The following is a 16,947-nucleotide window of genomic DNA, read 5'->3' as shown; positions in this document are numbered from 1 at the left end:
ATGATCTTGGTAGTTATGCTCTGCGCTCGCGTGAATGGTTAATTTCTTGGCGCACGTATCCTTAGCTGCAGCGCACAGAGACCTTACGCTGCTGCACACAGTGGAAAAAAATTAGAGGGAACATTGGTGGTAAGTTTGCATTAACATCTCTCTTCCATAGTTTTTGCCCTTTAAAACAATTTTTTCTCTTTCAATTGAAGTATATCAATTTCCTTTGTCTTCTTTATTTTGCGTATTCACGTTTCAATTGAGTTTGAATACATAAGAAAATTTAAATATACTAGCAACATACTGCATTTACACTGTTTTTTTTATTCCAGGCTTGGGAGACGTGCAGGAGCTCAATGAATAAGTAAGTGAGTACAATCTCACCCTTAGTTACCTGTGCGATATTATTAATTGTTCCATTTTTGATTGGAGAAGATTATTTATAGTCCTGAAGAAGCGCCAAGAGATCTGTTAAGATGTAAGTAGGCGCGAAACATGTTGACTTTCTTGGTAGTGACAGAAATAGCACTCCCAACCACATTCTTTTGAAAGAGTAAAGGGACATTATTTCCCTTAAACTGTTTGTTGTTTTTAATCTTGACCAACATCCCCCATCACCAAGTAAAAAAAACTTTTGAGGAGAGTTGAGTCAATTTTAATTTTACGTATTGTTTGTATATTTTTCTCTTTTTCTCTCCACTGGTTTGTTCAACTTAACTCAGAAGTTGGCTCAGTGACCCCCTTTGAGTGTCCCGTCAGATATTGCAGTGCCAGTCTGGCGTAGAGCAAGCCTGATGATGAAACCTGAGGGCCCCTGCTTCTGAGAGGGCCTCCGCTTCTGTAGCAATCCCATTCTAGATTTTTCTGGGATTGTTCGTGTTGTCTTTTGGAACAGTGTACCTTTTTTGATTATCATACTAAATATGACCTGGCTACCCCTTTCTGATCAGAATCTACCACTCAAACAGTATATGAGGGCAGTCCTAATGCTATCCTATGAAAGGAGCAGGCCTCACAGTAGTGAAAAACAAATTTAGGAGTTTCCCACTACCAGGACATATAAACCACACATGTATGTGTCCTGCCTTTTACCTACATAGTGCCCTGCCCTATGGGTTACCTAGGGCCTACCTTAGGGGTGATGTATATGTAGATAAAGGGAAGTTTAAGGCTTGGCAAGTACTTTTAAATGCCAAGTCAAAGTGGCAGTGAAACTGCACACACAGGCCTTGCAATGGCAGGCCTGAGACATGTTTGAGGGGCAACTTATGTGGGTGGCCCAGTCAGTGCTGCAGGCCCACTAATAGTATCCAATTTACAGGCCCTGGGCACATGTCGTGTATTTTACTAGGGACTTACAAGTAAATCAAATATGCCAATTATGAATGAACAAATGTTATTATGTTTAAGGGAGAGAGTAATGCACTTTAGCACTGGTTTGCAGAGTCCTAAAACCAGCAAAAACAGAGTCAGAAAAGTGGAGGGAGGCAGGCAAAAAGTTGGGGAATGACTACCCTAAGGCTGTCAGGTCTAACACTACTGAAACGCAATTTGGCTTTTGCAATTCGGTATTAGGAAGGGGTGGGTTGAGGGCAACTCTTAGTAATACCGAATCAGAAAAGGTATGTATGAATGTTTTGCCATTGAAATGCATCGCAAAACATTCACAGTTTATCACCAATAGAAAGAATGGTTGGGAAAATATTTTTTAAAAGTAGGCAGTGGTCCCATGGAACACTGCCTACTCTTAAAAAATTAAACTTAGACATTTCATTTTTCCTTTAAGGAAAATGGGCTGCATTTAAAAAAACAGATTGCTTTATTTAAACGCAATTACGGACATGGTGAACTGCTGAGCCCAGCAGGCCACCATCCCTGTGATGACTGAGATTCCTAAGGGTGCGCAAATTGCAACCTACCTCATTAATATTCATGAGGTAGGTCGTTTTGTGACCCACTATGAATCGCAAATGAAACTAAAGTGTTTCATACATTTGAATTAGTGATTTCCTAATTGCAATTTGGAAGAAATCGCAATTAGGAAAACGCTAATTCAGATGTTCTTACATGCGACCCTTAGAGCCCTACAGTAGAACTATTTGATCTTGCATGATTGCAGCAGTGAAAAGAAGGATGAAAGAAATAACTTATGAAATGTGGAATTCTGTTGCTATCTTGTGAAGAAACGAACGCTTGACCATGGAGAACTTAGGAGAACCTTGTTGTTAGAAAATGCAGTGAAAAGCGAAGAAGGCTACACAGGCTGAAGCTCGCTAACTCTCCAAACAAAAATGAAGGTGAGGAAGAAGGTCGCTTTTGAGGTTAAGAATTTCAATTCATTAGTGCCACAGAAGTCTGTTCCAGTTGGAGCAATCAAAACAACACACACTTTGCAAATACTGATTATCTGAATGACAAATTGAATATCGGAATTGGATTAAATAAGTTACAAAGACCTTATTTCCAAGGAAGACTTAAGAGCATCTCCTAGGAAATCATGAAGAAAATACTGCCTGAACCAACTTGGAAGTCACTTGTTTATATTTTGCTAACCCCACATGCCAGGTAGCTGATCCATCACATCCTAAGTCAATTCCCACTCGTGGTCTGTCATAGCATCAGAGAAGGTGGAAAGTTGAGGATGTAGAGGCCTACAGCAAGAAAGACTGCAGCACCACTATGCAGAATAGAGCTGTCTTTCTTCCTCTGATACAAAATAAACATATTTTGCAAAGGGATGAACAGAAGACCATGTTGCAGTATTGCAAATTGTTTGACCATCGAGGGCCCTTTAGAGGGCATAAGTGACAGCCATACATACTCTAAAGTAGGCATGTAACCCTTAAGCAGGTTCACCAGCCATTTTGTAGCAGCACCTCAATGTCAACAACCACCATCTGGAAACTTCATGTTCCCTCACTGTCTTTTCATAATTGGGCTCCTTGAAAAGCAATTGACAGGCTGCCACCCCTAAAGGACTGAGTTCTAAGAATATAATGATTGAAGACCCTATGCAGATCAAGCTAATGCAGGTTCTCTTCCTCCTTAAAAGGATCAGCAGGAAGATAGGACAGAAGAGAAGAGAGCTTAACCATCAATATGACATTCGAAAAGGCAGTGAAAGTTGGCGAAGCCAACAGAACGCAGAGTATGTTCAAATGTTTGGCTGACATCATGGCTAGGAGAAAAGTTAGCTTTCAGGTAAGAAACGTCAGTTCACGTAAATGCATGCACTCACATAGATGCCCCATTAGAAAAGCCAGAAGTAGACCAAGTTGATATTGAGCAACCGAAAAAGCAGCTGGAGGCCACATGCTCTGGAGAAATCGTCCATTCAGAGTGAGGATAGGCATATCAAAATGGCTTGCCAAAATGGCAGATAAGTTTACATTCGACGGTACTACATTTAACCAATTTCCTTCAAGGGTAAGTGCAACTGGAAATCCGACACAAATCCTCAGCCGCCGTATGCTAAATCTCTGACTGCAAATAAATATGGTGAGACTCAAACAAATCCAGCATGCGACAAAGGCTCTCCTGTCTGGACTAGGTGGCATATCAAGGGAGTCCATTTCCTGAACATATGAGGCAGATTTAGGCTTAATTGACCCAAAATGCAGTTTTAGGAACTTTGCTTCATGTTTAGCAAGGGATCTGGCTTTGTGGTTATCGAACGCTGAGCCGGAGTGGGCTGAGACCGATAACAGGCACCGTGCAGCCACAAAAGACACAATAGAGTGGTCCTTAGAAAAGATGGCAAGCATGGCCTCCAGCTCCTGGGCTTGTAATGGTAATTCATTTAAATAGCACTTACTACCCCTGACCAGGCTTTCAAGCACTTTACGCAGGACATAACACTGCTCTGGAACCCAAGGTTAGTAGTTAGTCCAGTGTAATTGTTTAGTGCAGAGGTTCATTCCCAATCTTTTGACTTCTGTGGACCCCCAATGTATCATTACTGGAACCCAGGGACCCCCCCCCACACACTGAATCATTATTGGAATCCGGGGACCCCCCACTGAGTCATTACTTAAAGCTGGGGACCTAATCTGTTAGGAATATTTAATTTTCTAAGCAGTCACGGACCCCCTCAGGAGACTGGTTTAGAGGGATTAATCTTGTGCACTAAAGCAAACCATTCCAGCCACTCTAGTTTCTTTGTGGTCGATTAAAGTAATAGGAGCTAGGTGTGATCATTAGTGGTAAAGATAGACATGTGAGTTCATTAAAATGTTTGACGGTTGTTAATACATGAGCCAGGGTAGATTAGATCATGTTCGCTGTGGGCAATTTGCAGAAATATAGTAATGGAGATTAAAGTGAACAGGCAATGACGAAGAGCCACGGAGAGGATGTAAAGGAAGGAGAGAGCCATTTAAAAGGCAAAAAGAGAGTTGATCATCATACGTTTTAAGCAGAGCTCCGTTTTTGGTTTTCATGCCAAATTTTAGGAATAAATAGGTCTTTTGTGGGATAGGCTGTTGAGGATGCAAGACTGTGAAAAGAAACAAATTGTGCATGTGCAGATAGCACTTTGATAGGCGCGAGTAAGTTGAATAATCTGTCTACTTTTAAACCTGATTCAACAAGAACCATAGAAGTGAAAAGTAATGGCTGGACTCAAACACTGAAAGGAAATTCTGCAAATGCTGGAGCGAATGTTACTGATGTTCACTCTTACGTTTGGCCGACAGTGTTAATTATAAAGCACTGTGAGATCCATTTACGATCTCTGGTCAGGGCACTAGAGGGAGAGAACACCTTCCTCATACAGTGGAAGTGGATTTCCTGCATTTCCAATGGTGGAGAGCTAGACACTGGGATGAAATTCATTGAAGACTATTAGCAAGGGGCTGCTGGTTAGACTTTCTGAAGCACTGCCCTTTCTTATATGGTGCGGGGATGAAGGTGGGAATGCAGATGTGTTGTGCATGGTCAAGCGACCCTAGGTGAAGCACAGCCTTTTGTCTTCCTTAGTCACACTTTTAACTGATGACAGGGAATTGCTCAAACCGCACACCTCTTTGAGCTTCTCTTCTGCATGCTCCAGTCCAGAGATGACTATGCTGTCAGGGGCAACATTAAACAAAGTTTGCCTCTGGAGCGGAGCCTCACAAGGATATTTGAAAGGAGAACAAATCTAAACTTGTTCTGTAACATATATCGCTTTGAAACATTTACCACTGGAAATAATGAAAATACATGTATTTTACATTTGTGAGAGGCCATACCAGACCTTTGATGCACTCTGAAAATGGAATAAATATGAGCTAGGGTAGGACCACACAAATAGTATTTATCTATTTCAAAGACCTTCTGGAACATGATCCTGAAGTATTTCTGGAACATTTTGTAAGAACAAGTTCCATTTCATACAAACTGCTGCAGGTGTTATTTAGTGTCCGAAGTGCCCTGTACCACTTTCCCATGTGATGACATTATCAGTACCAGGTTGCTTTTTGGTATTAAATCCTGGACACCTCCCTTTATCTTGGATGTTATATTTATGAACAGACTGGAGTCAATACTTCAAAACCAAAAATACCATGGCCAACAAAGACAGTTCTGGTGTCAGTTGCTCTAAATCTAAAAGACCTAAAAAATGATCCTCTATCTCCAATTGATTCATCCCCAAGTCGTGCCCTGGATAAGATTTTAACTGATGTTCCTGTGTTGCAGATGTTCAATATAGTAACAAGACTGCTGGATTTTGGGCAGCAGCACCACCAAGTATGGGAGACTGAGTCTGATCACACACTGTGTGACAGCTAATACAAAAAACAAAGTGGTTGATGCCATAAAGTTCGCACATCCAATTCAAATCATGAAAACAGTTGTATGGAAAATTCACTTATAAATAGGCGAATGATAGGGGTGCTAGCCTGGTGTGACAACCAACCACCAGGGGTGTCGGAGCGCTGATGGGGGAGCCAATCAGACCTAAACAATGTTAAAATAAACCAGGGCACACCAAGGTAGTCCAAACAAGTAAATCCAAGTGGAGAAGTAAATTCAAAGTCCAAAAACACTGGTATTTGGTTGATCGAGGTTTATTCCTTTTAATAAGTGGTACATCTAACAAACAGCCACCACGTGTTTTGTCACATTGACTTTCTCAAGGCTGTAGATCAAACAAGCCAAAACAGAAAATGATAATACGAATAATGAAAAAAAGAAAAAACGATTTTTGTAAAATAAAGTAAGGACATGAAAAAAAGCGAGAGGGTCTCAATATTGAAAAAGACCTACACGTCTTTCTTTAATCAATAACTTTGCATGCTGATATCAGCTCTCATACCCTGTCTTCTAGATTTACACTGTATTCATCCTACATGCAACTACCCGGTAAACTACTGTGTATAGCCTTGGAGTGAGCACAGGACGAAATGTCATGCAGAGAAATGAATAACAATTCTGTGTGGAAGGGCAACTGATATGAAATAATAAAACATCGCCACTAAAAGGAAGCCTTGCTAAAATAATAAGAGGACAAGTGACTAGGTGAGAGGGCACATGCCTCAGACCCAAGCTTAAATAAATGTGCCCTAAATTGGTCTCAGCCATTCACAGATGATACAATTAAAAAATTACAACAGATACAAGATAGATCAGTAGCTATGCAAGCATGGATCTACATGGTTAAACAGAGGATTGGTAATGTGCAGAACATATCTTCTAAAGCTTCCAAATTAGAATTAGATGCCTCATAGTTTAGGAAACAAGATGAAGACTCTGAAAATAGAAATAGATGCAATAAGCTATGTCTTTACGGATTATCAGAAGTAACAGATGGTGATGACATACTATAATTTTCAAAGAAACATATCCAAACTGTTGCCCCTCTTAAATATCTTACTGAGGTGAATTTTCAGATAGATCATGCTCTAGGAAGAAAGTCTTTCTCAATCAACAAAATCAGCAAGTCTTGAGGAATAGTGTTAAATTCTTAGCCTGCCTGCGCCTAGCCCTTCAACCAGGCCCCACCCTCTGGACCTGCTTCGTCATTCTTCATGACACAGGACTCCCCATCTCACACTCTCACCCAAGCCTTGGAGATTTTGGCCGCCCTCACTCCATCACTCTTGCTTTTGCTCTTCTGCACCATTTTTCTCCTTCTTGTTCAATCGCTCTTTATTCAATATCCTTGCATTCACTCTTACATTCCTTTTCACCTTGAGCCTCTATTGCTTTGAACCCTTGCATTCCCTTCACTATTTGCTTTTTTTTATCCTTTACTTCTGCTTTGCCAACTCTTGTACTTTAGTCACCTTTTTTAACCCTGTTTCAACATACTTGTTTTTACCAATTTCTCCTGCTTTTCACTCTTTTGTGCCCCTTTTGCATCACTGCGTCTTTCCCACCTTTTCTCATTCAGTGCACTTACTTGCTGCTCCTGCATTTCCCACTGCTGACCCACCCAGCACCCCTGGATCTCATCCCCTTCCCAGACTTGTTTAATGGAACCGCAACATGGATGCACAGCAGGCGAATAAGAGTGCCAAAGGCAAGGTGGTCTGCATCTATCCATGCAATGCGCCCAGGGCCAGGAATCCTTGGTCCACCACCCACCCATTGCAGTCTCAGAAGCTACTCGGCTGAAGATCATCACAAGGGCCTTCCCCAACAGCACCAGAGGTACACTCTTCTGTGCCATTGTCTGCTTCTCTTGAGTGCCCCCTAGCCAGCACCCCATGGCACCCCCTCCTTTCTCTCCCCCATCACACACAATCAGCTTTGCATAACACCTCCATGTACAGTCCATAAACCATCCTGAAAGACCTTCTGAACAGCAGCTTGCTCGTCAAACACACCATTGAAGTGTGAAACGTCCTGCATGACCTCTACCCAGACATTCTTTCCCTCACCGAGACCTGGCTTAACGTACAAGTTACTTACCTTCGGTAAAAATATATCTCTTAGAGACATATTCTAGTTGCAGATTCCTTACCTTAGAATTTTCCCCCAGGTGCTGACTGGATCTGGAGATTTTTTCTTTGAGCAATACCCCTGCGCATCAGTGGGTGGCATCGGTCAACTCCGTGAGCGTTGTTGGCATCATAGTCGCCGTGATGACGTCGGGAGTAGTATATTGACGGCGCCTCAGCGCAGTGACATAAGTTTCTTTTCACGACTTTCCATGCCAAAGCGCAGAGTCCTCCTTTAACAGCCAGTCGTCGAGGTAGGGGAAGACTGAAACCCCCAACCTGCTCAGATGAGGGGCAACCACTGCCATCACTTTTGTGAACACCCGAGGGGCGCAGTTAAGGCCGAAGGGGAGCACAGTAAAGTGAAAGTGCTTGTAACCTACCACAAATCGTAGGTAACGTCTGTGGAGAGGCAGGATGGGAATGTGGAAATAAGTGCCCTGCAAGTCCAACGCTACCATCCAGTCTCCTGGGTGCAAGGCAGACAGGACCTGAGCCAGGATGAGAATTTTGAATTTCTCCTTCTTGAGTAAGAGTTTGAGGTCCCGAAGGTCTAGGATAGGACGTAAGCCCTTGTCTTTTTTGAGCACCAGAAAGTAGCGGGAATAACAACCACGACCTACTTCTGGCGCAAGGACCTTCTTTATAGCTCCTGACGGAGAAGTGCCAAATGATTCTACGGAATATGTCAGACTGATGAAGGCATGGCCGGTGGGGCAGATTGGAAGGGAAAGGAGTAGCCCCTTCGAAAGATCTGCAAAACCCACCTATCCGTAGTGATGGACTCACAGTGGGGCAGGTGATGGTGAGTCCTGCTGCCAACTGGACCGGAGTGAGGGGATGGACTAGGTGGGTTTGAAGGCTGCAGCGGAATCAGGGGTGGACTGGGCAGACCTCTGGTTCCTTGTCTCACGCTCACGTGGGATTCCACGTTTCCGACCATGTAGCGGCTAAACAGCATGGGTGGCACGGTGGCTGGGATAGGGACGCAAAAGGGAGCCCCTTCTGTGGCCACGAAAGGGGCGAAAGGTGGACTGTTGGGGGCGAGGGGCAGTGGAAAGGCCAAGGGACCAAGCCGTAGCCAGGGAGTCCTTGAACGTCGCCAAAGCTGAGTCCGCCTTGCCTCCAAAGAGACGGGAGCCATCAAAGTGCATGTCCATAAGAGTCTGTTGGACATCCCCCTAAAAACAGATTAGGCAACCAGGTGTGGCGCCTCAAGGTCTCAGTTGTTGCAACCAATCTACCTAGAGAGTCAGTCGTGTCCAGCCCACATCTGATCGTGAACTTTGCCACATCTCTCCCATCTGTGACAGCTTGGGAGACAACAGCACGGGCCTCCTCTGGTATCTGCAGCACAACCTGCGCGACCGTATCCCAGAGAGAGTGGGTACAGCGACCCAAAAGGCATGCATGTTCATGGATTGCAGCGTGAGACTGGAGGAAGAAAGCAACTTATTCCCAAATTGTTTCAGCCTTTTTGATTCCCTATCGGGGGTGCGGAAGGGAATGTGCCCGAGTATGAGGATCCCTGGATGACAAGGCTCTCAGGCGTGGGGTGTGGGACAGGAATTTAAATTTAGGGTCGTCCAGGGTGGGCCGATGGCGTCGTGGGATAGTCCTATTCAAAGGAGCCCCTGTGTTGGGTCTGGACCAAGTACCCAATAGGACATCGGTGAGGGCTTCATTGAATGGCAGAAGAGGCTTAGATGTGGAAGCCCCTGGCTGAAGCACCTCCATCAGGAGATTTGACCTGACCTGAACAATAGCCAGCTCAAGGCCGAGGACCTCAGCCACCCTACTGACCACCATAGAATAAGTTGCTCCCTCTGCCGCAGACACGGAGTAGGAGACAGCATGCCAGCGTCTAGAGAAGTGTCCAGGCCCCTGGCCTCGCCCAACTCCTGTGCCCAGTCCAAATTAGGGTCATCCTGGTATTCATAAAGATCCAGGGACCCCTCCAATCCTTCCCTGAATTCGTACCTTTAAGAAAAAGTGTGAGAATCCGACCTGGGATGAATAGGCCTCAAAGCCGGAGGCGGCGTCAGCAGACGCCGGTCCGACTCCAAGTCGTCGTGGATGAGGATCGGGTCGACATCAATGGTGGACACCACTGACGTCAGGAGCGTCGACAATCGAACTAGCACCGGAGAAGGTCTAAATGGTATGACCGGTTCTGGTGCGGATCCGGAGGGGACCCGGGTGGCCGGAGCCGGAGGCGCGAAACCAGAAGGCACCCGACTGAACACCTTAGGCCTGAAAGCGCTGTAACGGGGCTGGCCTGCCGAACAATGAGGCTCAGGGGACGCTCCGGCTCCTGGAAACTCGGGGAGGCATGGAGCGGACCCAGAAGCAGGCTCCGAAGACAGAGGCCTGGAGCGACAATGCTCCTCCTGCATTGCATCAGCCGAGCGACGGGATGAAGTCAAAGGGTGATGGGATCTCTTTGACTTCTTCTTACTGTGTCTCTAAGATTTCAAAGACGAAGAATGGTGGTGGCTCTGCTAGCGGTCTCAAGACCTTCTCCTCAAGCAAGACTGTGACCTACACGGAGTTGAGCGCCAGGCCGCAAAAAGCTTGAGGGACCGCTCCCTCAAGGCCTTCGGGTGCATTGCCCGGCTCTCGGAGCACGACTTTGGGTCATGGTCGCGCTCCAGTCACCAAAAACAGACCCGATGAGGATCAGTCACCGATATCATGCGGTGACAGTTCTCACACAGTTTGAAACCGGTCTTCAGGGACATTCTTGACGCACCAAAAAACTCACCAAAAACTCGACAAAAGGGTCAAAGTCAGTCAAAAAGAGACCAGGGTAGCTCCCTCCGGATCAGCACGTGGTGCGGAAAGAAAAGAACTGATGTCACTGTGCTGAGGCGGTATCTATGTACTATTCCCGACGTCATCACAGCAACTATGAAGCCAATGACGCACGCGGAGTCAAGCAAAGCCACCTACCGATTCGGAGGGCATAGCTGTAAGAAAAAAATCTTCGGGTCCAGTCTGACGCCTCGGGAAAATTCTAAGATACGGAATCTGCAACTAGAAGTCTCTATCAGATCTAAGATCCACTCACGACATTGCAGTGGCCATCCCTCTCCCGGGTACAGGATCATAGGACAGTACAGAAACTGCAAAACTGGATGGGGACTAGTAAGCACCTACAAAAAAAAGCAACTTCACCATCCATCTGTAAAGTCCAGCGACCACCTTGAACAACTGGATTTCAAACTCGCCATCCAGAGCAACACCACTGTGGAAGTGCCCCTATTCTACTAACTACTTGGACACAACTTCGGAAACAAAAGCACAGCGCAGATATTTTCGCCACACTGGTGCTCATCTTCATTGGTAACCTCAACTTTCAAATTGAAGGACCACACCAACCCAAACACCATCAATCTTCATGAAGAACTGAGCACAATCAGAGTCACCGAACAGGTGAATGACCCCACCCATTCCGCCAGGCACTACCTCAACCCGGTCTTTACTAATCTTGACGACATCAGTGGACTGGTCTTCTCACCTGGACCAATTACTCTCACATCCGATTCAGCCTGCACCTACCTTACCAACAAGGAACTGCGCCACACACAACTGCCTGACACAAGGAACAAGGTAAACAACGAAACCTGGAAAACACAACCCTAAACTTACTGCCCACCACACCTTGATGACCACACGCGCTCAGTCATCCACTTCAATACTTATATCTCTTCCAACATAGACAGCCTAGCTCCACTCAGAACACCTCTACATCATGGACCAGGCCTCAGGCAAGCTGGTACACAGATGACCTACAACTCTCCAAATGCCACTGCAAACAGCTACAATGCCAATGGTGATAAACTCACAACAACAACAGAAACACCTACAGATCAGTTCTCCAGATCTACCACCAGTGACTCAGATCCACCAAGCACTCTTCTCACAGAACAGACTCAGAACTGCTCCAACAACTACAAAGAAATCTTTGCCATACTGAAGGAATTAACTTTACCAGCTGCTAGCTCCACAACCAACCCTCCCTCTCAGGAACTCTGCACCCAATTCTATTTCCACTTCAGCAACAAAATCAGAACCATATACAGCAACCTTAGAAGCCAGTCAGGCCTCTCTGCACTCAGTTTCCCCCAATTCAACAAGAAGGAGACACAAGAAACTGGCCTGATATTCTGTTCCTTCACCACCCTGCTGGAAACTGTAACAAAGTCTATATAATCCCAGTGGCGTAATAAAACTTAAGGGAGCTCCCCAGCAAAGTACATAGAGGGCCCCCCTCTGGACTTAGGAGCTCTCAGGCCTCAGTACTCTGCTGAGGGGGCCCTAGAGCTCTGGCTCCCCCCCGCACCCTGGGGGCCGTGGGGACCTTTGTTATGCCACTGTATCATCCATCCAGATGTAAATGGGTTATTTATTGAAGAGAATCCCATCCATGGATCACACAGTATCTCCACTCCAGCAGCAACTAATCCTGGACATTCCAATCTCCTAGCTGGGCAAGAACACTCTTACATGCTAATATTCTAAATTCCTTTTACATTCTGCAGTGCTTAAATACCACAGAAACCACTGTCATCATGTGGTCCATCCACTCAGGAGCCCCATCAGACCTCTGTACCCATTTAATCTTCACCAAAGGACTTAACAGCTCTGCCCTCATTCCTATATTCAACCACTCTCTCATACCGGACAAAAGGGATTTCAAGCACTCCTCAAGAATACCACAGAAGATGCTGATGTGTGTTCTTCATCAAATGTTATTTATTCTTATGACACAAAATTCATATCAACCTCTGGGCACTATATCCTCGAAAATGCAGTTTGGAGTACTCTCCATGAAACGTATACCTGTGTTACATTGGAATACATGTCACACTTAATACCTTTGTTATACAATTTTAGATGGTTAAAATTCAAGAATGTAGTGCCCCAAGAGGAACGTTTAGATATAATTGAAGCTTAAGCCCGGATCAATTCTGCTGTTGTACAATTAAATCTGACGAAACACTTGTTGGCTACCGATCCTGACCTTGTGACGGAACCTGTATGAAGGATGATATGAATTTTGTGTCATAAGAATAAATAACTTTTGATGAACTCACATTAACATCTTCTATAGTTTACTTGAGGAGTGCTTGAAATCCCTTTTGTCTTGTTGGCGGATGTGGGAGGCTGGCCTGGTTTGTAGTAGGTACCTAAGTTACTTACACCTTATACCAGGTCCTGTTATCCCTTATTAATGAAATGTAGACAGTGTCTAGAAGCCAGGCTCTCTAGGGGCAGTGTGGATGAGCAGCCAAGACCAAGCTAGGAGACATGCAAAGCTCATGCAATACCACTGTAGTCACACAGTACTCACATACATGAAAGAAAATACTCTGTTACAAAAATAAAGTTACTTTATTAAGGTGCCACAAATGCCAAAATAACATAGAGACTATACTCCCTTAGGAGGTAAGTAATACACAAGTTATATACACTAGTATGCAGAAATAGTTGTAAAAACAGTTAGAAAACAGTGCATATTGTGAAAATCACAATAGTTAGAAACGGGCCTGGGGGAACACAAACCATATACTCTGAAAGTGGAATGCGAAAGTCGGTTTCCCACTTAGGAAAGTGTAGTGTGTAGAGGGGCACTGGGAGTATTAGAAAACATCAAAGGTAAGTAATAGAACTCCTCCCTGAGCCCAGGAAAGCAGGAGTAAATCACAGTAACTTTCCCAGAACACACAAGAACACAAGAAAGATTATGCAAGAACCAGAGAGACTGCAAGACACCAACTGTGAATTCCTGGACCTGAAGACCTGTGGAAGAAGGGGACCAAGTCCAAGAAGCACTGAAGAGTCCAGGAAGAATAGGAGCCCCAGCTTATCCGGATGAAGGTGCAAAAGAAGAACCACCGGTGATGAACAACAGTCAATATTGTACCCAAGAAGACAAATGCTGGTTCCTGGTTGGTGCAGATGTCCCACGCCGGAAGGATGATTGCAGCCTTGGCACATGCAAAGCTTGCGGTTAGTGGAAAATGGCGCTGCCTGGGACCAGGAGGGACCTGGTGGACTCAATCCATGAGGGGGAGACAGAGGGGGCTCGGCAACTCAGAGAGCCCTCAGAAGACCAGGAAGCGCGCACAGGAGTCCTACAGCATGAGGACAAAGAAGGTGCAAAAGGAGGCCCACGCAGCACCACACAAAGGGATACCACGCCGCCAGAGAACCACACAGGAGGCTGTGCATCACAGGAAGGAGTGCTGGAGCAGGAGCTGCACAGTACACAAAGAACTTCGTGTAAGGATGCCAACAAGCCTTGGCAACTGCAAACCACGAGGTACTGTCTTGTGTAGGGAGGCAAGCTCTTACCTCTACCAAAATTGGACAATTGGACGTCTGGACCGTCGGGACCACTTCAGTCCACCACCCGTGTTGCTGGATCTATGCAGTTCTTCAGGAGAGGGGACCCAAGCCACCGGTCGTCACTGCAGAGGGGTGCCTGCGGAAGCAGGAAAGTGACTCCTTCACTTCAAGGGAGATTCCTTCGTTCTTCTGGTGCAGGCTGAAGACAGGCAGTCCTTGGAGGATGCACAACCTGAAAACAGTTGCAGTTGCTGCCAGGAGCTGAAGATACAATGTTGCAGAAATTGTCTTTGCTTCTTTGTTTCAGTTTGTAGAGTTCCTGGAGGGTCCAGATGCAGTTTCTTCGGTAAGAAGGTGAAGTAAAGGATGCAGAAGATTCCTGCTGGAGTCTTGCAATCCGAGTCTGAAGAAACACCCAAGAGAGAGACCCTAAATAGCCCTGAAAGGGGGATTGGCCAGCTACACAGGTAAGCACCTATCAGGGAAGGGCTCTGACGTCACCTGCTGGCACCTGGCACTCAGATGCTCCCAAACCTCCCTGCCACCTTGGAATCCAAGATGGCAAAACCAGGGACCCTCTGGAGGAGCTCTGGGCACCACCCCTGGGGTGGTGATGGACTGGGGAGTGGTCATTCCCCTTTCCTTTGTACAGTTTTGCACCAGAGCACGGACTGGGGGCCCCTGAACCGGTGTAGACTGGATTATGCAAGGAGTGCACCATCTGTGCCCTTCAAAGCATTTCCAGAGGCTCTGGGAGGCTAACCATCCCATGCCTGTAACACCTATTTCCAAGGGGAGAGGGTGTAACATTCCTCTCCCAAAGGAAATCTTTTGGTCTGCTCAAGCAACAGAAGGGCAGAAACCTGTCTTTGAGGTGGCAGCAGCTGGGGCTGCATGGAAAACCTCAGAAGGCTGCAATGGAGGTTCTGGGGGTCCTCTAATAAGCCCCCAGAGTACATGGAATCATACAACCAATGCTTGCAAAAGCCTTGGTGTATAATTCCAACATGTTTGATACCAAACATGGCCATATTCAGTTACCATTGTGAAAATGGACATAGGTAGTGACCTATGCCCAGTGCACGTGTAAAATGGAATCCCCACACTCACGAAGTCTGGGAAAATGGTCATGGATGTTGTGGGGGCACCGCTGCTAGTGCAGGGGTGCCCTCACACACAGGTACTCTGCACCCAGCCTTCAGGATTGGATGACCTGACATATGGGTGACTTATAAGTGACCTGCTGCAGTGTAAATGGCAGTGAAACGGTGCCTGCACCATTTCACACAGGCTGCAATGGCAATCCTGTTGAAGCTTTTGCATGGGCTCCCTATGGGTGGCAAAAGAAATGCGGCAGCCCACAGGGAACCCTCAATGTCCTGGGTACCTAGGTATCATATACTAGGGACTTTTAAGGGGGGACCAGAATGCCAATTTTGGGTGAAATACTGGGTTACCAGTATGCAGTGACAACATTTAGAGGAGAGAGAGCATAATCACTGGGGTCCTGGTTAGCAGGATCCCAATGAACACAGTCAAACACACTGACATCAGGCAGAGATTGGGGGTAACATGCCAAAAAGGGGGTACTTTCCTACAGCGGATTACCCAATCCAAGAAGAAGTGGTGGCTCTTCTACATTTCGAGCACTTAAGTAAATACCTGACTGAGCTACTTTTGGTGAAGATAAGAAGAATATTACAGGGACTGTGTGCGCAATATTCCCACCCACCAACCTGTTTTGTTTCGTCTCTCTCATACCTGTCACCTTCCTGAGTGCTTGGGCACATATCACCATTTTACCTCTTCAAAAAAAAAAAATCTTAAACTGACACACAGACATTGGTGAACTACATACAGATCTCCCCCCCCCCCAACCAGCAAATGTTATGGAAAAACTTGTCATCAAATGACTGGTTGACTACCTCCGCACCAACTACCTTTAGAACCCTTCTCAATATGGATTGAGTTTCCATCACAGCACTAATCACCACCAGCCTTTATCACCACTACCGACAACATTTGCATAATCTTGGACAAAGGAGGCACAGCCACACTCATCCTTCTATATCCTTCTACCGCATTCAACACTGTCTCCCATCTCATTCTCATACAACACCTCTACAAGACTGAAATACATGGATGCACACCCCAATGGATCAGATCTTTCCTCACAGGATGCACCCAATCAGTTAGCCTGGTCTTAGATTCCAACCTGATTAGTGGCAACCCCCGGGATCCTAGCTCACACCCACATTCTTCAACATCTATATGGCACTGCTCAGCAACATTGTGCAAGACCACAAACTCAACATCATCTCACAAGCTGACAACACCTTGCTCAACCTCTCCTCTGCAAAGATATCTATCACACCAAGATGAAGACCAACTGTTTGAAGCTATACCCCGATAAGGCAGATGTAGTATTCTCTGGAAAAGACACCACTCTCTTGTCCTTGAACTGGTGGCCCTCTGAACTAAAACCAACACCCAACCTGTCGAACCAAGCCAAGAATCTAGGGATTTCGACAATCAAATCTTGATGACCAACAAAGTTAACATGGATGCCTCCTCCTGCTTCCAAACACTCAAGCTCCTCAGGAACGTTTTCAGATGGCTTCCACTAAACAATCAAAGAACTATCATCCAAGCCCTGAATACTAGCAAACTGGACTACAGA

This window comes from Pleurodeles waltl, chromosome 3_1, assembly GCF_031143425.1.
Source record: "Pleurodeles waltl isolate 20211129_DDA chromosome 3_1, aPleWal1.hap1.20221129, whole genome shotgun sequence".
In the NCBI taxonomy this organism is placed as follows: Eukaryota; Metazoa; Chordata; class Amphibia; order Caudata; family Salamandridae; genus Pleurodeles; species Pleurodeles waltl.
This window is presented reverse-complemented; position numbering follows the sequence as displayed.